The 26,299-nt window shown below is 35.8% G+C and overlaps 1 protein-coding gene across 2 annotated transcripts in view; it reads left to right on the top strand.

The window, feature by feature from the left end:
* LOC124645790 (leucine-rich repeat-containing protein let-4-like) overlaps positions 1–26,299 on the top strand; it is a 243,403-nt gene that overhangs the window by 52,880 nt on the left and 164,224 nt on the right. The window contains exons 1-2 of one of the 2 annotated variants that reach the window (XM_047185687.1): positions 829–874; positions 19,534–19,576. The gene's annotated coding sequence lies outside the window, so the exon portion shown is untranslated. Of the gene's footprint in view, positions 1–828; positions 875–19,533; positions 19,577–26,299 lie in introns of those variants that run through there. The other variant, XM_047185688.1, reaches the window with a different exon arrangement.

The following is a 26,299-nucleotide window of genomic DNA, read 5'->3' as shown; positions in this document are numbered from 1 at the left end:
GGCTCTTCAAGTCTTGTACGTAAATGGAGGCCTATTTTTAGTTGCAACCCACTTTGTGAGTGGGACCTTGAGGTCAAATGCGGATTTTAAGCCCTTGAAAAGTTCAGGGATTTATTTTTTGGAAAAATATTGTTTTTTTGGTGATGTTGGGATGCTTTGTGGCCCAGTAATAAAATACTTCGTTCGTCTTTCTAGATATGACTAGAATCTAATATCAGTTTTGATGGATTGTATTTGTGCAGTACGTCTGCCTACCCCCTTGGGAGTCGCTGGCGAGACCGTCATGCGGTGAATGAATTGTTATGACACAAGTTTTGAGCGTGTCAGTCTGTGCCCCGAAAAGTGACATTATTTAATCGTATTACATTTTTGTATTAAAGTGAATCTGTTGAATCAAAAGTGAACCAAAAAGATCAAATGTAAATATTTTAATTTATACATAGGTGCTAAACACGTACCTCCCTAATAATGGATTTTATCTGTATGATATGTAAACACATACTTGTACTTACTTGTAAATTACTAAAAATAGAACCCCTTAAGATCTCGACTAAAATGATTATTTGAAAGTACGCAAATCCTTAAAGCTTAGATAAGCTTAAAAAGTAAGAAAGAAACATTAAAAAAACTACCGCTGCCTCCTAAGACTTGTACCACCCAATGGTTATTCTGACCTCGCGTGCGGCAGTGACTGAAAGCCGCTCTCTACGCGAACGAGGGGTTTACAACTTTTTTTATAAAGAAATGGGTTTGAATAGCAAACCCACTTATTTTGCCCTAAGCAAAGTCTGAATATTGACTAATGTATGTATGTCTGTCGTTTGCAGGTACGTCCCTTTCCTGAATTGTGAGCACGAGTTATTTTTAAGTTTTGGTAAGTTTATATTTTTGTAGTAAATCTTTTTGAAAATCTGCCTCTCTGGCAACTATGATTTTGATCTCTGGTAAGGTATGTTTATTTACTTTAATAATTTGGTCTACATTAACATTCACATAAATATGATTTTGAGCTATAGTCATGGTTTTTTTTCAGCTTCATATGTGTATGAAACATGTCTCTTTATTATATTTATTGTATTTAATCGGAATGCATCCTAATTTAAATAGACCATAACCTACTCTATTAAAATGAACAGAATATACAAATGCACTTAAATTCCCAGAACATACTAGCGCACAGCTTATTAACTAAATCCTAAATATTATTCTAAATGCACGTATGCGGGCTACATACAATATTGCAACGGTTGATTTTCTAATCAGTACCGTTAGATCGTTAGGCAGATACCCTGATTGTTGGTTAAGTCTGTTTGTTTTGCTGTTTGTACCGTCAACAGTATTAAGGGATTTATCTGATGGAATATGTACGGAATAAGGAATTAAAAATGAGTAAAAATTATGTCTTACATGATTTATGTTTGTGTTAGTTAATTTCGTGGGATTCTGGTAATTTAAAATTCATGTCACAAAAAAAAACATATTATTTAATCTGTGTCAATAATTTTTCTATTTACATTGGTATTAATCACTATTGGAAGCACTGTATCAATAAATAACGCTGCAATTATTAAAAATTTTCATGAACACTAACTTATGACACTGGCTGTACTCGTCCCCTAAGCCACCTGTTATAATCCCTTGATCCACTTGGCCCACAGAAAGGGACGGATACAGAAACTAGGCCTTTCTTAGCCAGGACTTACGTAAGTAATTGACTTTCCCAACTATTAAATTTGTAACTACTCGTATTTAACTTTTGAACCCAAACCAACTGAATTAATACAATTCAAATTAAACATAATCGCTTCGAAATCCAATTTCTCTGAACAACCAAAAAGGGATTAGTGTAAGGTTTGTTATAACGCAATTTATTATAAAACTCCCCATTGTGTGCTAGAAATAATCTCTTACACGCGAGGTTACATGAATTTACGATGGAAGGACCAAAATCTGGAACGTTCGTCCTTTGATCTTCCTTGAACTAAATATCATATTCTAGACAAATTCTTTTTTGAAAATAGCTCATATTCCGACCATGTAACTTAGGTTTATTTCAAACTAAATTCGTGTCATTTTAGTAAAAGTAGTAAGCCTGAAAGGACAGACAGGTGTCTTGTATTTCAAAGAAAGATAATTGTAGGATTAAACTATATAGGTATAACAGTTGTTCTAATTTAAACTATCTGAGTTAAAGCACGGAAGCGTCTTTGTATAAAGGATATAAGACGTTAGTTTGTGAACACGGACTGCTAACAGACATTCTCTAATTAGAATGTTCCAGAACACTGGACTAGATAATTCCTTCTTACACAAAATCTACAAGCTTATTACTCAAAGTTTTGATGACCAATCCTTGAATTACTTTTAATTCTGCGGACAAAAGGACCACATGATATTTTCCAAGTTTAATTTGTGACTGTATAAGTAAGGATATATTCTCTAGAGAATCTATCGACCCTTCAAGTAATGATAAAAAGACCAGGAGACTACGCCAAAACTCTTCAAAGAGTTACTTAACTTAACCATACATTTAAACACAAATCAAACTGATTGTAATAAAGTACCGATTCCCAAAATCTGGATATTAGATCCATTATAAAAAGTGACATAGAACAGACTTTCATCACTGTCACCCTTGCGACGTAACCTCGCAAGTGCTGTCATCGTTCACCATCCATCAATCTAAGGAAATTATACTGAAGATTAATAAGCCATTTAAGACGACCTCTCTAGTCGTGGCGGATTTAGGGAAAGCAGTCAGTGAAATATGGTGTTTTGATAGAAGAGCTTATGGTGCCTTTTTTACTTATAGACGGGTCTTCTTCATTTTATTTTATGTCTCAATATCTTAAATGGTAATGCTTGACAATAATCCCCCGATTTAATCGAAGGTGAGAAACAATTTCTTTTTTTTTAAGAAAAATCTATTCCAATACTACCTTAAAACATTACCCAACTAGTTAAACCAGAATAAAACGAAACGTAATATAATTTCGAACCAAAAAAATCCACACACTAATTGCCGGATTTGCTTTTAAACTTTAAACAAATCCTACGCAACGTAAACCGAACTTTCACAATTCAACTTTGGCATTAAATATACAAAACTCCCGTTCGATTTGTGCACAGGAAATTGTACCTTAAAATGGGGGTGGTAAGATTGATTTGTGCTGTAAAAGGTAAGTTTGTTTAATGGAACCCTTGTTTTGACAACTCATTATTGGTATGTTCCTAATTGGGCAGTTCGTTTCGTTCTATAGGTTTGATACGACCGAATTCGGTACGCACTCCCGACTTGATGTTTGCCGAAGATATTTTCGCGTTTGCACAGCTGATTGCGTGCGATGAGGTCACCCCGCGAATCCAAATTGGATGATGTTGAATTCGATTTTAAATCCAGCTTTATCGAACTTGAGGAGGAAGGAAAATAAAGTAAATTGTTAATGGTAAAACGTCTTATTCAAGAGGAAGTTTTACATTTTCAAATCACTTAACTGTAAACACTGAAATCGCTCATTGAATATCTTAAGAAAATATCAACAGGCAAACCACGAGTTGCATAAATATGTAGCATTGGTAACAACACACAACATTAATGAATCCTTACCAAAAAGATGGAGTAAGCAAATACATTCCTGTTCTCAGAACACGTTCCTCCCAATCTCGAATTCCATCCGGGGTACCATTTATTTACTTGCGCTTTACGTGTATTAAAATTTTACCCAAAAACAACAATGGTTGGTAAAATAAATCGCGTACCCTTGACTGCGTTACGCTGGAGTCGCTTAATTTTGTCAAACAGACCTCTACATTTTGACGTATACGTCGGAAACGCGAACGGAATAACGAATTGTGACGTTTACAGAATAACTGATTAGGAACAACCGCACCTGTTGGTACTTTTATTGTACGCAATGTTTTTTGTTCATTAAATGTTTGTTTTGAACATGTGCTGGGATTGTACGTGAGTTATGAGTTTATCAACTGGGGATGATGATAATTTGTGTTTTCTTTAAAGCTGTTTTGTAGTCAGTGACTTTAATTAACTGGTAGACAATAACAATACAATCTATTGAAAACAGAACTATACTATGTAATGAAAAGCACGCAGTATGCTACCAACGCAAACCGTCATTCAAACGAACGCTAAAAAAGCTAACACAAAAATAACAATCAGCGAATTCCAAAACTAAAAACGAGCTCAACTTGCAGCCAAAACGACAAATGAATTGTAATCAAATAAATATAGTACAATAGTATTTTTCACATCATCAAAACTGTATCAAGCATATAACAGGCCAAGCATGGTACGCACAAAAACAATGGGAAACGTTGCCAACCAAGTTTCGCAAACAATTTATTCCACACATTCCGAAAATTATGTAAATCTGCACGACTAACAAATGGATGTAAACATTGAAAATGTTGACGGCAATAATTGCGACACGATTATTCAATTTGACGTTTTGCAATCAGCGGGCACAAACGAGCAAACACTCGTAATCAAACATGCCCGAATCGATTATCAACTCGATTCAATTCCGCCGATAATGCGAATGTCCGTTTCGATACGAATTTATATCGTTCAGTCATGTAATGATTGAATTTTATGATCGATTCTGCATGTATCGATATGTGATGTTTAGGCATGATTATGCCAATCTGTTGCTTAAATGCATTGATGACAAGCAAACAATATGTCAGCAATCTGTCACCGTCAACATAACATTGAAAACGCAGACAATTTTACAATTTCAACTTCATCTAAACTTTCGGAAATATGTTTATTCCGCGTAGATTAGCCATTTCCTTACCCAAAATACTTTCAACAGTCAACAAGAGAATCAAACTTCCAAAGCGAAATTAACGTCGAACATTATAGTAATAAATGCGACTCGTAGGATTTAGAGCAACGAAAAGCATATAATAGAACTATATAAAGCAGATAGTAAAACAAGTTCCACTATTAATCCCGGGAGTGTGGCTGTAGTGATGTGCAACGGAACACGATATGCAAGACCAAGTTTTGAAGTGTTCCGAGATGTTCCAGCTTGAATATAGCCGTGAATAAGAATAATTGAGGCAACTGCTTTTAATGTTTGACAACTGTTTCTGGTAATGCTTTATTTAAAGCTTGTTAAATATCTCTTGTTCCAAAGTGTACTAGTTGATGAAATAAGTTTGCCTTTACGTTTTATATCGTTTTTACTTCTTTTTCTAGCGTCCGTCTTAGCTGCGATTTGAATAAAACAATTTACTGCTCGACTTGAATTTTCACTGCGAATAAAAATTCTCGCGACGACATTCAAGAAAGAAATATATACGAAGACATTTTAGTGATTGTAATATTAAGTATTCATATCGTAACATAGTTTAATATAGTCTAACGGCAGCTACATCACTAAAACAGAACTCTGTTCCCTTGAGCCTCGTAACTTACTCTCCTTTTATGACACTATAGAATATTTTAACTGCATTAAAGCGTCCGAAACGTAACGGGGGTTTAAAGGGAGGTACAAGTCACAAAATTGATGATATAGATTAAACGTTGACTGTTTTATACAATGCTGATTCTCTTAAAACAAGAAAATGGAAATTGAATCATATATTTGGTCTGTAATCGCTTGTAAACGGCAATTCTGACAGACGAGTTTCATTTGATCTCTGCTTCGATTGATAGACATTGGTGAATTGTGCTTTGTATTTGATTAAAATTTTCAGATCACTTTGTTGTCTCATTTCAAAGAGACTTCAGTTTCAGTAATTATTTGAGTATTAATTGTAGAATTAGATCATAATTTTCAGAAACAAATATAAAAAGCAATGATTTGAGAAAGCAACACTTTAATAATTCGCAGCACCAGAAAATATGGCCGAGATATTTCACGCCAAAGAAACAGCTCCCTACACATTAAAATTCAAACGCTAACGCCAAACATTTAGCGTTCCACGTTATACCAAAATACATTTCTAAGGAAGCAAGGAGAACCTAAATGATCCCCCTATTGTGCGGAACACAAATCGTCGATGCAGATTACAAAGGGCCCTAGGGAGTGAACAGTCGCTGCGAGGAAAGCCCTCCGATCCCATTGTGATGAGCTCTTTGTCTTATTGGATAAGGTTCAAGTGATGAATAACAGCGAAGGTATCACAGTAAACGATCCTTTTATTGAGGAAAAAGATACGTTAGAATTTGTTGATGACAAACATAAAGACGTTCAATTACTTTAAAAGGTTGAGGATAGATTAGCTGTCGGAGACGTACGAATTAAGCTACTCGTTCGTTTTTTGGACAAATGATACGAAATTGGTGTCGACTGTCTGGCTTCATCTCACTTGCATTACTTTTACTCGTCTCTTCATTCAAATCCTTTCTTATCCATAGAACTTCGCTATTTTTAAAAAATATTTTATATCGCCATCTGCAAATCTCGGATTAGAGGCGCAATTAACCCCGTCAAAATAGCAGTTTCAAAGTAAATCCAACTCAAAGCTACTGGAAAATTTAGAAAAACTTCGTAATCTTCAGAATCCCGACACGAAAGTTTCGAGCTTAGGCTAACATTATCCTAAACCGCTTTATCTCATTGTTTGATTTATAGTTAGTAACTTTACAGAGCATTTCAGTTGCTGAACAAATTGAATCTGCGAGTTTTGAGAACATTAACTATTACCTCTACTGCATCCCTTTTTTCTGCTTTCAAGAATATTGGCTCCCGAGGGATCTCTTGTAACTGTGCAACTGCTTTCTAAACAAAATGTTTATTTTCCACTGTATTTATGGGGGAAAGTTTTAGGTTTTTTTTATTACTTCGCTTTACGGCTTTAGCTGAAGTTGCCGTAATGCCGAAAAGCCATTTCATTCTGTTATTCTGCCAAATCTTTGTTTTGTACTGTGTAAATAAATCAGTCAAGTTAAGGGTCTATTTGCAGACCTTTAACGAGGCAAGAATGAAAGATCCACTAATTTGGGAAAAGATAAATCTTTACATTTTATTTAGGTACACGAATTATGCCATGTTAATGAAGACCTATTTTTATTTTAAAATACCAATTACGTGGGTACATAGTTGTCTTTTGCTACGTCAAATAGCTTGTATTCATATAAATAAAGTTAATGGTTTGGATAAAAATTATCTCAGTTATTCATTATCAGGTCTTACTATTTATAAGTATTTTTACTAACTTTTTATTATAGAACTGCCAATATCTTAGTTGTTTCTGTTCGAAAACCCCTCAAGTTTATGAAAATGGTCTGTGACCCAGAAAGGTAAGCTTTATGCAACTACTTCGATAATGTTCTGAGATGCAGATGACGTGATAATAATGTTGTGTAGAAGAAACATCTTAAAAGATGGTCCTAACGGAATATACTTAGGAGTCATGATTATGAAGGAAAAATAAATGTAGATAGCCAAGATCCAACAACTTATCAGTTTCCCAATAAGTGACCAATGAAGATCAGTTCTGAACGTAATCTAAACAGTAATTAATGATCGTAATATGCAGCATTTATACCAAAATTGCGGACATCGATAAGTACTTGAACACTGCAAACTTTTTAGTCGACAAACATTTATAACGAGCGCTTGATAATTATCGAAATGAATACGCACACATAACAACGATCAGGAATTTGGCTGGTATGACCATAGAGCCAACTGTTGGCTGACGGTTTAGTCTGCGTTGTAGTAATGTAAACTTGACATGAATGCATTAAGTATTTCTCAGAAGACAAAATTGCAGTTACCTAGCAGTTTCCTTTGCAAGACGGATGGGGCTCATTCTCGGGTACAAATTAAATAACACGGCCGTTTTAATAGGATAATATACTGGTTCATACAGTTTCAGCTTTATTGAGTGACTGACCACTTAATTGCGGACTTGCTTTGTCACTCTTGTATTAAGATCTCTATCGGGATACGGGGTATTTATGTATTTAAATAGTTAATTATATGGTAGTTTGGTGAGAACTTTTAGTTGACGTGGGTGTGAAATAGGGCGATTTTTTTACGTGTAGGGTTTTCTCCACTAAAGATAGAAATGGATAAATGGTCTCGAAGTCTCGAATAGTTGGAAATAAGGACCAGAAAACTATACACTATGTATAAACACTAGCGTGTCACTACGAAAAATACACACGATTATAGGTACCTAAGTACCTAAGAACGAAATTAAACCGTACAGTTCAAAAATATGATTTTAATCCTTCACAATTTCCATGGTACTTAGGTCTAAATAAAACTGTATAAAGTACCGAAGACCAATTTATTTTCGCCAGACATAGGTACACTTCTGCGGGAAAGCTTTTCTGCTCAGAAATTTTGATCAGAATTCAAAGAACAAATTAAGGCTATTCTTATTCAAAAGGCATATTATACAATTAACGATTATTTGAATGATAAAAATAGTTGGTCGCCATGTTGAACGCAAGACAGCTATATTATAATTGTCTTTTTTTTTTGTGAATGACATCTTAATTTTACAATCAATTATTATTATTCATTTTTTTTTTACAATTTTATATTTTTATTATTGACCTTACTTGGTTTTACATTATTGACAGGATACATTTACTGTATTTATTATGTTTTATTTAAATCATCTATTTATATTTATTTTTTTTCCTTTGGATTACAGTAAATAAGGACCACTACTTAGCGATAATTGATCCTGATATTGAGTTGTGTAGCGGTGAGTACGTCATGCTCCCTTAGACGGCACTGCTTGCGGTAGCGTCGGCGGTCGGGTTGCTTCCCTCCCTCAAAGATGTGCGAGGGGGGCGATGGCTGATCCTCGCGTTATGCTCGTGAACGGGTGCTGCTTGTGGTGCCAGGTCGTCTTACTGACTATACTATAAGTAGTATTATATAATTTTGTAGACTCTTTTCTTATACTTCTTTTTTTTTTACTGGCTGAGCGGTCCAATTTACTAGATTCATTACTTACCCATGTTGTACATTACACAGGGTTGCAATAGAATATCACATGAAGGTGGGCACTCCCTCATAAACTATTATAAATATTGGAGGCTATACATTTTTTTCACATCATATTTATTCAATGCTTGAGTTAGACAAGTCACGTAGGGTGAGTGCTAGCTAGCATGTGGTGGATTTTATAAATCATTTTTAAATGTAATTTTATTTTATGACAATATTGCGTATTGCATACTGCAATACTCACTGTACTTTGTTGAAAGGTTCTTTTAACCTACAGACAGACATGTGTTGCTGGGGAGTTTGTTGCGCCACTTCTTCTTCCCAGCAAAAACACATAGGAAGTGGTGAAGGGTGGGCGTTTTTGGGGGCTGTCTTATGTAATTTTTTTTTCTGACGTTCGAAAAGTGCTGTTTTGCAGCCAAGTTTGAATAAATGAGTTTTGATTTTTGATTTTTGATTTTTGATTTTGAAAAATGTTGAAAAATTTCTCAACGTTGTATTCTTACTTTAGCCAGTCTTTGTAAATAATTCATAGGTATTGCTCAACCGACCACAATGGGCTGTATTGCGGAATTAATAGTATGTGTAGTATTTTCAGTTTGAATAGCTCGTTCCGTGTATTAATAAAACATTTTATATGAAGGTGAATGACAATAACGTTTTGTGTGAAAAAAGTGTGTTTGATTGATCAATGGGTGATCAAACAATGGTGAATAGTGTATTACTGTAGGTAGATAAACTTGCGGGACGGCTAAAATTATATCAGAGTCTATATTCAATATAGACAAAAACAATGACAACGATGATGAAGATTAGGAAATAATTTATTACACCAATGAATTCAAGACATTATAATTTTACACACTTCCTTAGATTCAAGTAAAAGCAGTACTCACCATTTCTCCTATCAATAAAATCAATATAAACCTGTCTATAAATCGACGCTCAACAGACGACTTGTTCAATTAAACAGATTTCATAAACATTTACAGCGCTATAAACAAATGCTTCGTTGAATATAAACTTACAAGATTAGCCGCGAGTAAAGCCGTAAAAGGCACTAGTGTTAAATGTAAGTAACTAATAAAACTTGACGTGTCCAACCGACTGAAAGATCATCACGTGTGTGACAAATGAGCGCCCATTTTTTATACACTTACAGAGCAATGAACTGGGAACAGAACTTGGAGTATTTAACCAGCAGGAACTGCTCCATAAGCACAAATCTCTAGCGTTAAAATCTGCTAGTTAATTCGCAGGGTTGAAGCCACGCATGTGTTTCACATGCACTCGACAAAATTTTCCTACATAGCAATAAACTTCAAGCACAACATGTATAACAGACGCCAGCAGGTCAACCTACCCAAATCTGTCATAGTTCATCAATTGAACGTTAGCCTTCCACTATTGTGGGAAGGTATAGAACTTCTGTTGTATGAGAAGTGCTTTAGTACACCAACGGCCTCTCCAGTCAGTTAAACACTCTAAGCAACAGAAAGAAGATTGTTCCCCAATGAGAATGCTTGTCTTAGTTTTTTATTCCGAATAGGCAATCAATTAGAAGGCACTAGCATATGTATTAATTGGAGATATTAATCATTAGTGTTAACGCCTCATTGGTTAAGTGACCGCAATTTGGGATCCGATCTCTTTGGGTTTTTGTATGCAGATGATATTTTGAGTGTGTGGAAAATATAAAGAAAAATACTATTACTACTACTACTCAATTACTACTATTATACTACACATTTGCTACTAATAAACTACCCAATTACTACTACTATACTACCAATTACTACTATTACTAGAACTACTGTTATACCGTTTCAACAGGGTGTGTTCAATAAAGGCAAAGTTTAGTAAAGTATGACAATCTATTAATTATTCCTGCTCAATCAGACTAGTTAGATTTATCATAACAAACTTCAAAAAACATTATATCATAATTCCGCCTTGTCACAGATGTAACACTTTAGAAAAAATCTCTCATTTCATTTCGTTGCGTAGTTCTCACCAGATTACCATCTCCTTGATCTCGAATGTCGTAATAAGGTAATTTTGAGATGTGACCGTTAAAAAAGGAATAAATCTCTAATGTGCTGTGAACACGATTCTGAGGTTTTCGAAATGACGATGTCACAATGACGAAATGTCAAAGATGACGTTTTGTTCAATTAGAAAGTTACCACAGCTTTTTATGTCGCTTAATGATTTTAAGTTTTCTTTTTGTGATTGTCAATTAAACGTATGCCTTTATTTATATTTGTCTTACGTGTGTTACTTTAACTTTTCCCTCTTTATGTATCCTTAAAGCATCTCTTATTGTCTTGTATATTTTCAAAATCAAATCTTGCTTTGTCTGTAGCCTCAATTAAGTTATATCTATCACCTATTCCATCACACTTGACATCAATAAAGTCATTACTACCACTTATGTCATCAGCCCCATTATTTCTTCCATCTTCATTAAAGTTACTGTCTTCTATCACCACATCTCCACATTTCACCGGACCTAACTCAAATTTACTATCCACTAGAATACCAATCACCGTCGTTTCCTTTGTCTTCCTACCGTCAATTCAAACGTTTAGCTCCGTGAAGCATGTAAACGCCTTATAACGACGTGGCGAACAAAAGCGTTATTTAATGCTATTATAATACCACTTGTTGGGGATAGTGGGAGTAAGCCGATGATGGCATTACATGGTGATAAGTGGACAAATCGTCACACTCACGCCTTTCCTTGTTAAATTCATGTCGTTATCTGGACAGCTGATTAAGGGAGCATTTAGGTTGTACTCGCTTTGGAAAGTAATGCTGTTGGTGTTGCTATCATTCTTGTTGGAAAACTTCAACAATGTGCTGAACTAAAACCGCGTTTCAAAATTTACTTCACTGTAAACTGGGTTTGGCACGTCAAATAATTTCATTAATATTCAGATTGACGGATAAGTTAAAGAGATTACTTATCTATAAAAGTCGCATTAACTGATTACTCACCAAACCGCGTTCCCCGTCAAATTAAATCTAAAACTCAATGCCTATAACAAATTCCCAGAATTAAATTTTATCCGACCGAAATACATCCGATTTTTCGGTCAAAAATCACGAGGTGGGCCGATAAACCCCTTTAAAGCATTCGGAAAGCGAAAATCGTAGTTGAAACCAAATATTCAGTGTAAAATCTTTAAAGGTTTTAATTATACTAAGTGGTCGGAGCGAGGGGAGACCGACATCAATCTATTTAATGCGAGAGATACTACCTGGTTGCAAAAACGATGTATCCGTCTACCGCGCCATTCATTACGGGGCTAACGAGAGTTTGGGAACGATATTTGGAGTTTGGTCGTCGATAAAATGCGAACTAGTTGCAATTGTCGGTTTGCACTTTGGCACCGTGATGAGTTCGCTGTTATGCGCTAGCGGTGAGCGTCAACAATTGGCATGCCGAGTTGTGATGCTTATAAACAGTTTTATTTGTGGTGAGGAAAATATTTATGTTGCAGGTTATAAACCTAACCGCTCGATCGATGATTTCTGATTACTTTAAACTTGAGCCAAACTCACAAAATGCTTAATTAAACACCAATGATTGCATGAACAACGAACATTCCAAACTTATTTCAGACGAAGTGCGAAAATTATGCAAATCGAAAATATGAACAAGCGCCAAAGCATTAAGTGCTTCATAATATTAATGAATTCGTTCGCGCAACTCTTACTTATGATTAGCATGTACTTGCATATTAATTGCATTGACCAGACCGCTGCGAGCTCGAGCAAGACAGACTTTCCCGACAGTTACGCTAATGACGTTACCCATTGCCGCTTTAATCATCACTTCGTCGAATTAAACATAACATGCACGGCAACGTAGTATAAATAAATTCAAAGAGGTAACCCCCTAAATAGGGCGGTCAATGCGCCCTCACGCGCTCTCAAGACGCTACCCGACAGATTTGAAAAGTGTCTCCTCCGGTCTCACCCGTCAAATTAAGTAGACTTTTTAAGTCGGCCGGATGAATTTTAAATTAGATTAAGCCCCAGGCCGATCGTGACGGCGCAAAGAGTATGAATGATGACTTAAAATATACGTACATTGTATGAAATGTATATCAAATACCTACCAAATTAGGTTGAGCTGTCAAGGCTTTGATTGTTATTGTAGCTTTGGTTTGGTTATTCTGGTTGTTAGATAGTTACACAATCATTATGGAATTGAAGCAATGTATATTTTCCGGTGATATAATTGTATGTTTGTGTGTGGGGTCCCGTTAGGCGCATCGCTGCAACGGTACGTCCATTACAAACGGATTTCCTGGGCTCAATTCTCAGGCAAGATAGGAATTTTTAGCGATGGTAGGATGGCGACCGCTTTTTGTTACGTAGATGGGAATTGAATTTGAGATAATATCGTAATGCAATGCCGAGCTATTTCTATTAATGTTTGATTTCTTGTTGGTGAATGGGCGTCTCTTTGATGTTGGCTTAGTATCTTTTTCTTGTGAATGCTCTACGTGAGAACGTTGCTTTGTAAACATTTGCCATCTGACATTTTATTTTACGGTAAATTCCTGACAAACTATATCAATCAGAGATAAAATGATTCTCTGAAAATACAAAGTCCATTTAAATTTTATACTTATGTCAAAATCAAAAGTCATTTATTCAAAGTAGGCTGAAAATCAGCACTTTTCGAACGTCAAAAAGACAGCCCCCAAAACGCCCGCCCGTATGTCCTTAATAATAGGTACGCATATCCTTTATAACTTACTTTTAACCCCCACAAACTTTACCAATGAAATGGAATAGGAGCTAAAAATTCGCTCTAGTGTCTCCAGTTCAGTTTGGATAAGTTCCAAATTGTGTGACAATGATGCAGTTAGAACGCTGTCAAAAATGGCTCGACTTTAATAAAAATGTCGCCAAAAGCCAAAGCTCTGGGGTTAGTTATGACGAACATTGATGTTATTGTTTGAAATATCTATTGAGTTTTCAGTGGTTTTCGATAGTGCTTTGTTTTAATCGTTCGCCGACAATAATTTAGGATTTGTTGCAATCGGACCTCCTATAATATTACCATCATTGATCTTGTCTGCCACAAGACAAAGAACGAGATTGGTAGGTAGGAATATTACACGATCCATTATTTACTTTAGTATATTTTACAAGCTTATAAATTGACAAACTCTTAAACACTTTCGAAGGACCATTAAAATCCCATCGTCCCTAATTTAAATCAAACCAATTACTTAACACATGGCTCACAAGTACCAACCCAGCACCGCGCCTAAACAAAGAATCGCTACATTCGGTACTTCTAGCCACGTGTTCCACAAAGTATTGGGGTCAAAATATGCACTAGCAGTAACAGGTTAGTGCCCTACAAATGCCAGGCTGACCCGTTTTACCCCTGTTGACATTTATACCGCGAAGGGACCCCGTCAGGTGCCAAGCTCTATAATTAAATGAGGGGTTAGCATGAATATTAATATTTTTACTATAGCTGCAGTCACGTGGGGCCAGTTTTTGTTTTTAATTTAACTTCATTGTTGTTTTAAAGTAACTTATCAATCATGGATCTCAACAGTATCAGGAAAACCGATGACTTTTCCTCAACCCCTTCACATGCAGACAGCCTTGTTTGAAAAAAAAAGATTCACCTTCCTCTCCCCTGTCAGTCCAATTAAGCCAGATTTCAAAGAATCACCACCCCTAATTGTTTGATACGTGAAAATAATTGAATATTTTTTATTCTTTGAAGCGAATACTGTATGATCTTTTACCTCGTTTTAAAGGTTAAATTTGTAACAGACAACAAAGGAAGCCAGAACAGCACAGATGAAATAAAAAACAATGGAAAGCTACCGCAAATCAAAGGAAACGATCCAAAATTACGTTTCAAAGACTTCCTACCACTGATGAGAATAATCATAGCTATGATAACATAATCGTCTCCAATGATACATGAAACAAACCACGATACTGCTCGTATCGCTAATTCGCTCCATTTAAGCCCGTATCACACAGATTAAGAACATCCGCACCGATGTCTTTGTGAAGCGATTGCAGGAATACAGATGCTCATCGCTCATGGAAGGAAACAATTAACTGTTTTGTTGATGGCGAAGAAAATAACAATGATAGATGAAGATAAAAATGGGGGATGTAATGAAAAGTTTGTTCTAAGCGTTGTCTTAGAATATAGTCTAAATGAGAAATTCTAAAGCATCGTCAACAAAGAACAAATTAAAAATTATAAAAAAACATATTTTGGAAAAACTATTCCAAATCAATTGAGCTTTTTAACTGTCTCATCTTCCTAAATAGCTAATGAGAACAAAGTTAACCACGACAGCCAGTTTGCTGCACCGTGGTGTGTAAGATCATTGAAGCATAAGTCCAAACAAGTATTTCTAAGTACGACTTAAAGCATGAATTACCACCACAACTGTGCCTACATAATAAGCAAAGCATGAAGATGAACCGAGGCCTCACACATAAACTTCGTCCATTCAAAGTTCAGCCTGTAGTTGAATTAAAACATAACTGAACTAACTTGAGGATAAGTGCTGTAGTGTAATTAAAACTAGTTGGGTTAACGCATGAAGTTACGGAAAAAATTGTGATCTTTTTGTAAAAATTAATGTCATGCTGTCATGAAAGACAAAAGTCCATTTTGAAGTGAAAAATAACTCTTAGCTTATGTTAAAATACATAATTTCTTAGGGATTTATCAAATATTTGATATACCTGCACACAACCTGCACATAGATAACAAGTACCTATATTTTGTCCTTTCTAAGGCCCTAAACTATCTGTGGACTTTTCATTAATAATTATATATTTAGACAGAGTATAATAACATGTAGTAATGGATGACAAATCATAGTAGCTGACATACATATTAGTACAAAATCTGAACATGACACATTTACTACTTCATACAACCTTGGCACACAGATGGCAAACATTAAAACAACAAAATAAAGAAACCCAAATCCCTAGTTCTTTAAAATGCGAATAAAAAATGTCTCGACTGGGATATCTAACATCACGCTCCAATTGTAACAAGGGTAAGCAGAGGAGATTAAACGAAATGGTTACGACAGCCTTAAGAAGATTCAGCTCGTAAATAATTTAGACTAAGTCCTAGATTTAGTTTGAAAAAACTCTGGAACAAATTGTTGATATCAATGAAGTTATTAATAGCCAGGAGTATGATTAACAGGCTGACTAAATAAACAAACTGTGTACATGCAAAGAAATATAGATCTAAATGACTTGGAATAAGACTGAAAATTGATCAGCAATATCTTGATCATTTCAATAAGGGAACTTCCATACCATATGTGATGTATGTTCTTATTTTCTACACGTGTCCACTACGCGTTGGTTCGACCTTGAGACTACCCAACTTTTGCAACTTATATTACATTTTTTATGAAGACTTATGGCCCGTTTCACCATCTCCTGATAAATACCGATGAAACTTTCTTGCTAGAGAATTTATTCCGATAGGTATTGAATGTCTAACTTATACCAATGTAATATACAGGCCAGGAAAAGGAAGAGTATCAAGCGTCAGTGACATAAATGACCAAGAATAATGGAAATAACAGAAAAATTATAATAAATTCCTGACTAAAATTTCCTTCAAATTAGGCTAAGCTTACCCAAGGATAAAGATTAAAAATTAAAAGCTCAATTCCTCATTCCTACCAAAAATCTTAAAATGTTAACTCCAAATTGCCAATCAAGCGTCCTATACAAAATTTGTTCGGGATCCCGAATAAATACCCAAATCCCGGCGGCCCCGGGATTGGACACGGGACTAATGTCGCGGCCAGCCGGACAAATAGAGCGCTGGATTAGCAACGCCCTGATTAACTAAGCCTGATGTCAGCCTGTTTTGTTATGCACCCCTAGTACTTTCAAGAGATTGGACAATATTTTCCTACTGCGTGTGACCGCTTTTGTGTCATTAAATCGTCACGTCAGCGTAATGGAACCCGCATGCAAGGTGAATAATGTAAGTGTTTTAGTAGTACAAATCACAACTCGTTCGTTGACCTCTGTAAAATATTCCTGGGAATGTTAATCCCGCAAACCTCGTCACAACAAAGTTGGCGATCCCGGATGGATCCCGGATCCCGGGGGGCAAGCCGGACACGGGAGTAATGTCGCGGGCTGCCCGGACAAATACGATGTTGGATTAGCAACGCCTTGATTAACTAAGCTATGGCATGTCAGCCTGTTATGTTATGCACCCCTGGTATTTCGCGAGATTGCATGTTTTTCTATATCTCTATAATTGAGGCTTTTGTTGTCATCCATGAGGTCCAGTGGACCATTACTTACAATTGGGGGAGAAGTAGTAACAGAAAAACAAAGCCTTGTTAATTCATTAAGGCAAAGGCTGATTGATATTTCGTTCTTCTTTTGCCATCTAGATGCCATAAAGTTTGAGGTGACTCTTAAACAGTACTTTATCTTTGTCGAACCCTAAATGAATGAGGTATTACTCTACATCTAAAACTACGTGTCCAAAAGTGCACCTAGCCTACAAGACCTAAACAACTTAAACCAAAACAGAACCACGAACATTATCACTTTCATCAACAAAGTAGAATCTGGCTTGCTCACCTGGAGGTTTATTGCATAATATAAGTGGTGGCGCGCGACTCCGCATAATGCCGTCCACGTTGCATTAACATTTGCGAAGCAAGTAATGACATGCGGTGCTTCTAATTACCGCGTGCTCGCTATGCGTGTGGTCTTAAGGTTTTTGTTGGGAAATTCTGGAAAAATAAGGTAGAAAAGACCGATAAACAAAGTCTCGTTTTGGCTGTTGGTGGTGTTGTTTATCAATTTGCAATGTCTTCAAGAAGTTTGCGTAACTAAATATAAGTAAATACTTCGGTCCTACCACAGACATACAGTTCACAATAAAGCAACTTTGAATGCAGTGTGAGTTTCAGTTGATATACTGCTTTTATATCAAAAGCAATGTTATGATCCTCCATCATTCTATATCTTTCAACATCTTCTGTTGGCAAAAAGCTACCTATACTGAGATTTATCTAAGCTACAAAGATGCAGCTAATTACAAAATCGTGTGCAACATAAACCACAAAATAATCATGTTACACAAGTCCTCTATTAATCTAAAATGATCTCATAATTATGATATCATTACTAGTCTTTGTCACCTTTTTAAGTATTGCAAAACGATCACTTTATACCTTTGTTGGAGTAATAAAACGCATTAAGTGATAAAGCAAGCATTAAAATGTCGATGCACGCAATGAAAAAGTTAATGCTTGCATCGTGTTTGTAATGATGATAAATTATTAATAGTTTGTATTTACCTACATATTTTTATCGAATTAGGTATATGTGCTTTTTAATGATCATATTGATTCAATATTACAATTGTTTAAAGTTTTAAGTTTAATTTTGCATGACATTTAGTACGATGTTGCAATTGCTGCATGACTTATTAAAAATAAAATAATACCTAAAATATATTATTAGCAAATACAAGAAATGCCCGAATTTAGATGTGAAAATGGATATGTAAATAATTAATTGCACATAGATAAAGGTGCACTTATATTTGTTATTTTATTCATATAAAAAATTACTTTATCTTTCTTTGCTGGGTTTCTCTCTACAAATCAAACCTACCTACCACTTAGTAATTCGATCGACATTTGTTTACCCAAACTCCTTTTTAGCCAGCTACCTACTTTTGTAAACGCAGAACACAATAAGGTGATTAATAGCAGTCTTTTGTCTTCGGAGCGTGGGTCTCAGTCTCACATACTTAGGAAACCCATTCAATAAGAACTACAGAAGTTCCACTATATAGCTACACAGATTTTAAATGAAGGGAACAGACAAAAACTAGGTTAACTCTTGAAACTGCTGAAAACGAGGATATCTTTCGCTTCTTTAGGTAAATACGTTGTATTGTAGCCTATATTTTATTCTGATATGTAAAGTATATGATGTTCAAGTTTCCCGTTCAGATATTGACACAACAAACTCATTTTAAGCCGTATGTATGTTTGTGCGCGATTCTCTTACGTTAGGATGAACTGATTTTGATGTGGTTTTTAGCATAGTGTTTCTTAGACTTGAGAATGTTTGTGTTTTTTTGTAATCACCTTTTTTAATACTGGTTCTTCTGCAACAATATTTTAGTGCACTCTAAGCTTTAAAGACAGCCTGAACCTACCTACTGTATTGTTTACATCGAAGTTGGTGATGTCATCAAGTACATACTGACAATATTCTACAATTATACCTATACTTTAACTAAGATTTATGTGGTAATGGATGGATGAATGGATGAATGTAATATTATCTAGTGAATTGCATATAAATGGTTTGATTTAAATTATAGAGCAGTGGAAAATTTCTTGCTATGGCTAAGCGTGATGCAGCTAACCACTATGACTAGATGTTAGGTTTTATGTAAACTTAGTCATTAAGTAATTAAAATAATACCTATAAGTACCCAAGTAATGTTGGCTTAATTTAAACTGGTTTGGATTTTAATAATGTTTTTATTTCTTTCTTACAGATTTAGCGGGGATGACCGTTGTTCTTCTTAGAGAATTTTCCTGGTGAGTATTTTTCAGTTTACGCATATAATTCGTTAATTAATAATTTATTAGTCGCGATTTTCAGTATTTAAAAAGCTAGGGACCTTTAAATACAGACGTCATACCAGCAAATTCGTTAGTTTCTCAAACCATCTGAAATCGTTACAACACTTAGTTCCAACTTCAGAAGTTCCCTAACTAAATAAGCAAGTAGGTCGCACGATAAAGAACTCTATCGTAGAACGAAACGTTCCACTTTCAAAACAGCCCCTATTTAAAACTAGAACGCCTATAATAGGGTAATAGGATGCATAATCTTTACAAAATCTCGTACGGTGCACATAAAGCGATAGTCGAGACATTTCTCGTTATCTCGCGTTCGTTCGGCAGGCGTTCGGCGCAAACGATTCGGAAAATCGAACGGAGCCGGCCCGTGTCGACTTCCATTACCGGTATTAGAGTGTCGAACGTTCGTCGCGATCGCTATCGACTTGCGCCCGATAGCCCCCGTTTCGATCGCGGTTCCCAGATATTTATGCGAAGATTGACGCGTCTCTGATGTGATTTGAATGTTCAAATCCTGTGGAGATATTTTTTATAATAATTTTTGAACTATATTTTTATTTTTATTAGGTAACTATTGCGATTGGCGTCATACTATTAACCACTCGCAAATTACGCAGGTTTTGCTATTGCAATGAATCAGCATTTTCTACGTAAATGTCTTGTATACTGTATGAAATAGGTATTACACTGAATTAATTGGTTACTAACGTGACTCCAATTGCATCATTCATTGAAATCCTTTCAAGTGTTTTTTTTTGTCAAAATTTAATTAATATATCTTTATCACCTTGTCACAAAAAATCCCTTAACTCAGCCTAAAATATTTTAGCCATCAAATAAAAATAACGCCAACCACAACAGATAAACAAAAACATTTCCGAATAAAATATAAATAAATAAAAAAAACCATGTACCCGGAAATATTTGCCCGATGCACAGCGAATCATCCCCCCAGAGTGACAATAGAACAGATACAGGGTGTTTACCCTAAACTTGTTATACAGGGGGATGCATATCGAAGACAATAGGAAATACTGAATTTGATATAACTTCCTGTCCTGGGAATGGGAATACAGATTCGATTTTGGAATGTCCAAAAAGTTTCCGCAATTATTTTGGTTGAGTAGCTCTGTTTTTGCTAGGGGAGTTTTTTTATTTCATATAGAGAACTTCAAAATTGAGTACCTGACTCTTTCGAAATAAATAATGAATTTCAAAATTGCAATAAATCTCAACGTTACAAGTTTGCTGCCATATCAAAAAAAAAATACAATAAATATAAGACAAACCTCTAAATTGAGACCTTTTTGGGAAGTCTGCTAAAACATTTTTTTGTTACCTGCCAAAGATTCATAATTCATTAGCCACTTGGGTATTTCCACTAACTGCATTATATTACGTATGCATATTACATCTATTACCTACAGTTTGTATAACTAGGCAACGTAACCAGACATTAAGCCTGCACGCCGCAAATTCCTTAATATTGAGGTCGTCTGATAAATGCACGGAATAAAACAGACAAACACTCAATATGTATAAACAGTTCGTCTATTTGGAGAATCACTCAGACGCATTCACTTGACTTCAATCTATGAACCTGCAAGGAATGTTACTCTTAATTATGGAAACTTTTTTTTTTCAGAATAATGATAGTAAGTTACACTACACTATGACATGGCTAAGTGTTAAATCCTGCCCTGCCCTTTGCCCCGGTTTTGGAACTATTGTTCTAAGGCTTATAATCAGGCTTCATAGACCCAAAACTCGACTTTATACTAAAAAGTTCTAAATAATCTCCTTATCACTGGCCGAATAAATGCATTCACTTGCTACCTACCCATTATATCAGAGCTCTTCTAAACATTTGAATTTAGAATATCGCAGCTTAATTTGTCTCTAATTTCTATCACCACATTCCATCGATGAATTGACAAGACAAATGTTGACTATCCCACTCAATCTCTCAAAACCAAACCAGGGGTGGTACTTTACCATTCCAGGAGTAGTGAACCTTACCTCAGCTAGTTATAAAACAATAATGACATTGTATCAGAGCTGCTGCACATTAGAATTTAGAATATCGCAGCTTCATTTGTCTCTAATTTCTATCACCACATTCCATCGATAAATTGACAACACAAAGGTTGAGTATCCCTCCGAACCAGGGGTACTCAACCATTCCAGGAGTAGTGAACCTTACCTCAGCTAGTTATAAAACAATAGTGGCATTGTCTTGTCTATCCGATTCAATCATGGCGGCTTTGTTCAGGCACTCGATGACAAATTCGGCTAGCTAATGTTCGAGCTTTTTAATATTTATGGCCAAGGATTGTTTACCTGGTCGCTTTTGTTTTGGACCTGATTTGGGATACTTTTGAACTGTTGTTTCGTGTCAAATTGAGTTCACCTTGAAGTCGAATTTTATTTTAATTTATTTATTATGAATAGTACATAAAAATAACAAATCAAAAAATTTGATCCGTAAAGATGTAAAGTGTGCGGTCAATTACAATATCAATAAAAAAAAAAATTGATTTTTGCGATTGCATATTTATTTTTCACGTAACAAAATATTTTTGTGTCAGTTCTTGTTCACCAATTAAACTGTTGGTATAAATAAACCAGTTTATTAAAATAAAAACGTTTCCATTCAGTAAAGTCGGGGTTTATTCGAGTAAAAAACAAGATGGCTTAATAAGCTGGGTATGTTGCAATGGAACGCCATTTTTTTTAAAAACGTCAACTTGACGTTTGACATTCCGAATCCAGAACTCGATTGTACAAAAACTCGTATTCGATGTCTCGTTACGTGTTAAAGAGAATTTATTACGCAATCCCTGTCCATTGATCGCGAGTTCCTTCGCGCGATGTTTACATGAATTAAATGGCATTTCGGATTGTGAAAAAAACATCGATCATTATTCGATTCTCGATTCACTCGCGGACGTTTTACGTTAAATGTGACAGCTGTCATTAAGAATCGAATGCGCCACTTGAGGGGTTTGTATGTAATCGTTAATTATTTTGGGTAAGTACTGAACACGTTACGTTAATTGAATTAATATATGTTGTCGAAACGTATCACGCAATATGTCGTCATCGAGTAAAGTATGATGACAGAGTACCCACTGTTTCCCAGTAATATTGGCGAGGTTAATTGTTATGGAACCAAAATGTGCATATAATTCAAGCTGTCGTAGCAAGATAACCCCATAATTTCTCCTTCCGGGTGGGGCAAAATTAACGTAATAATAACAGGGTTGCCGAATGATTTTGTCAGTTAGTAACACTACGCTTTAATTGTTTTGAAGTACCTATTACTCAGAGAAGTTTCATTCAAATAACTTCCTTGTTAAGGAGTAAAACAAAACAATAGCAGCCATCTTGGACATAAATTAAAGTAATCTGACAGTGGGCTGATCAGTCAAAGTGTCAGCTACGTCGCGAGTGCGCAGGCGCCTCGCGTGCGAACTATCGTCGGTCGCGATCAACGGCCTATCGCACGCAAACCTCCCCTGTGAAATGTTCCTTTTATATTTTATTTTATATCCTTACAAACAGGTCACGCGGACTTTTTTATATATTAAAGGAAACTACTGAATGTATTTTTTTGGTACTTGAACAAAAATTAGCACTTGAGTGAGTAATCAAATTAGTCGGTTGTAAATATGGCGTGTATAGTATACACGCAAACTAGGGTGAAAAATACTATGATTCATGGTTTGTCATGTCATAGTACAACCATAGTACTACGTTTTATTTTTATACAAAAACTTTCCCGCGTTATCGCGGTGGGAACTTCTAACTGAGATAAAATATAGCCTATGGTACTCGGGAAGAGTCTAGCTTTTCAACTGTGAAATATTTTTTAAATAGGCCCAGTACTGTTGGGGTCATTGGGTACAAAGAAAAAAAATATTTCCTTTATTACATTAGTACCTATAGACGATCTTGTATACAGAGTTATTTAACGAAAGAACCTAAACTACTAAGAACAAGGCCCCATAAAGTGCTCCAACAAACATTTTACTGGAAATACTTTGAACTTTTTATTTCGCAAATTCCCTACGAGTTCAAACAAGTGAATTACTTTAGTAAAATAGTACGTTTCAGTCACCCCACTTTACGCTTGCATTGTCGCGTACCCGCCAATTTTTGTTGGAGCCCCGTACTTTGGGAAGTCGAAGGATAAAACTTTATTTTGCGAGGGTAATATAAATCGTGTGTGTGGAGGAAAACTGTTCAGAAGGAAACTTCAGATAAAATTAGTGGTAAATTTAATCACTCTGTAGATAATGAGTATAATTCAATGTACGGATTGCTCAATTAAATTGATTAATTCAAAAATGTTGTATGTATATTATGATTAATATACTCTCACCAGAATTTTCTCAAAAAGTCTACAATTTGACTGATAATAATAAGAACCCTATTCGTGATAAATAACAATACAAAATACAGATATTGAATAAAATTCTATATTGATACAACGCATTCCTTTTTGCCTCATAAATAAAAAAAAACGCTCCATTTTTTCTGCAATAAAACTCCAATACCCCAAAAAACCCATAGTAGGGGTGAATTAAGAAGTCAAGTCACGCGCTACCAACTTCTTTCGGTGTTCGTATCACCCTCGCCTAGTAACTTCTGAAGGGGCACTGTTGCTAATATCGATAAATGCCTAATACATTGTTGCTTGCAAGTGAAAACTTTTACCCGTCGTGAAAAAAAAACGGTAACAGATATTGAAAATTGCGTTTCGTTTTCATGGTTGGGCTGGCTTAATCTACGTGTGGAGTGAAAATAGTATGTCAGCTGTTCGTCACCCTGTATAGTGGAAGTTTAGTGGGTCAAGTGAGTGAGTTGGGTCTGTTTGGTTTTCGCGGCTTGACACCTATGTGGTTCTGTTTTTCAATCCATAAATAGTTGCGATTTTTTCCCACCTACTGGATGTACTGACTTTTATATTTTTTATCGCTACATAAAAACAGTTGTACTTTTTAAGTTAGGTACGTCTAAGTTTCAAATTATTACTAAAATAAAGTAATAACACCTCTATGTTTTCTTCCAACAAAACTTTGCGCTCAATTGCCATAAAATACTATAATGAAGCCACAAAAGAGAAAAAGTGTAATAAATAAAGCCTAAAATCTACGCTTACTGAGAATAAAAAGCCTAGAAAACACCTGTAATTTATTTGAACAGTATATTTCAAGCGTAATAATATTATTTTGGGTAGCATTTGCAAACCAATAACCGCAGAGCGACCCGCCCACCAATCAGGGACAAATACAATCCTTTATAGAAAGATATTTTATACCCGGTGATGATTTATCATACTTTTGGTTTCATACCTCAAAGTTAATTGAATAAGCCTTCCGAACAAAGGAAAGAAAGCCTTAAATCAACTGCTATCGATGACACGAAATGAAATTATTCTATTTAAAAGAATTGACTGGGCTGTATCTATATAGGACAAAGGTATTAATATTGTAGTTATGTCACACTTTAATGGAGAATTTTAGTAGCCTGGGAGTAGTAATTATAAATGGGCTTTGCTGTAATAAATGTCAGAATAGAAAGTGAAATCTGACAGCAGTCTAGAACTTCTGTAGTCCAAATAAATGTTTTGATTACCTTTGTAGGCTAACATAATATTATAATCAAAATTAAAGTTGACTAAGTAAATTAATACCAAAGACTATTCTTAGATTTTATCCAATCGGTGATATTACGATAGTTCACAAAGTAAACCAAATATACTTTATTACAATATCTCAGATTAATATCAATCGACTTTTCGAGGACTCATTACTGAACCAATGAGAAGAAAACGCCGAGAGTAATATGGCTGAAGACCTATTATGATTAATATGTTAGCGTCGGCTCTCGGCGATTCACTAATGAAGAATGCCCCCGCACGGCAATGTCGCCTATTAGGCCTCGGCCTCGAATTTTGCGGGCAGCGGGGCGGCAGCGGCGGCGGCGCGGGCGGTCACCGAGTGCACCGCTCGTTGCCCGCTCCCGCGCCGCTGTATTCGAGGGCCGGTCCATATGTATATACAAAATTCGAGGCCGAGGCCTTAAGGCCGTAGGCAAACTGTGAGCGACCGACTGTTAACCGAAAAGAAGTGGAACCATGGAATAAGGAAAGATGAGCAGAGAGCATCTTGCAATGCATCTAGGTTTGGCGCTTTCTTCTAGGTTAAATAGGTACGGTGGACTTTACCAAAATGATCATTTACGGGTGAAATAACAAGGTTTTCGGGTTCTTTGAGACACCTGTCAACGATCACACTAGTGCCGGTGAACAATCATCTCGCCGCCCACCGCACCGACTGGAACTGCTTTTGCTGTGAGTCGGCGCACGTAACCCTGCAAACTGCGCAAACTGAGCGCAGCACTAGCAAACTGAAAAAACACCATATGGAAGGATGTACATACTAAACTGATACGCCGCAAAGTCGGCTGCTAAAAGTTTGCCTACCGAGGACACAACCTTATATCCTTCCCCCCCCCCCCTCCCCGCGACCCGTGTGATTGATGACGTAGCCACAACGTCACAGCTATCCTACTGGCTGCACGAGTGATGTGGGTGCGATCATTTATTTAATAACAACATGCTGTGTAAATGTATAAAAGATGATCGTTTTTGGGTCAGTAAAGGAAATATTA

Source organism: Helicoverpa zea, chromosome 3 (genome assembly GCF_022581195.2).
Source record: "Helicoverpa zea isolate HzStark_Cry1AcR chromosome 3, ilHelZeax1.1, whole genome shotgun sequence".
Classification (NCBI taxonomy): domain Eukaryota; kingdom Metazoa; phylum Arthropoda; class Insecta; order Lepidoptera; family Noctuidae; genus Helicoverpa; species Helicoverpa zea.
This window is presented reverse-complemented; position numbering and strand designations above follow the sequence as displayed.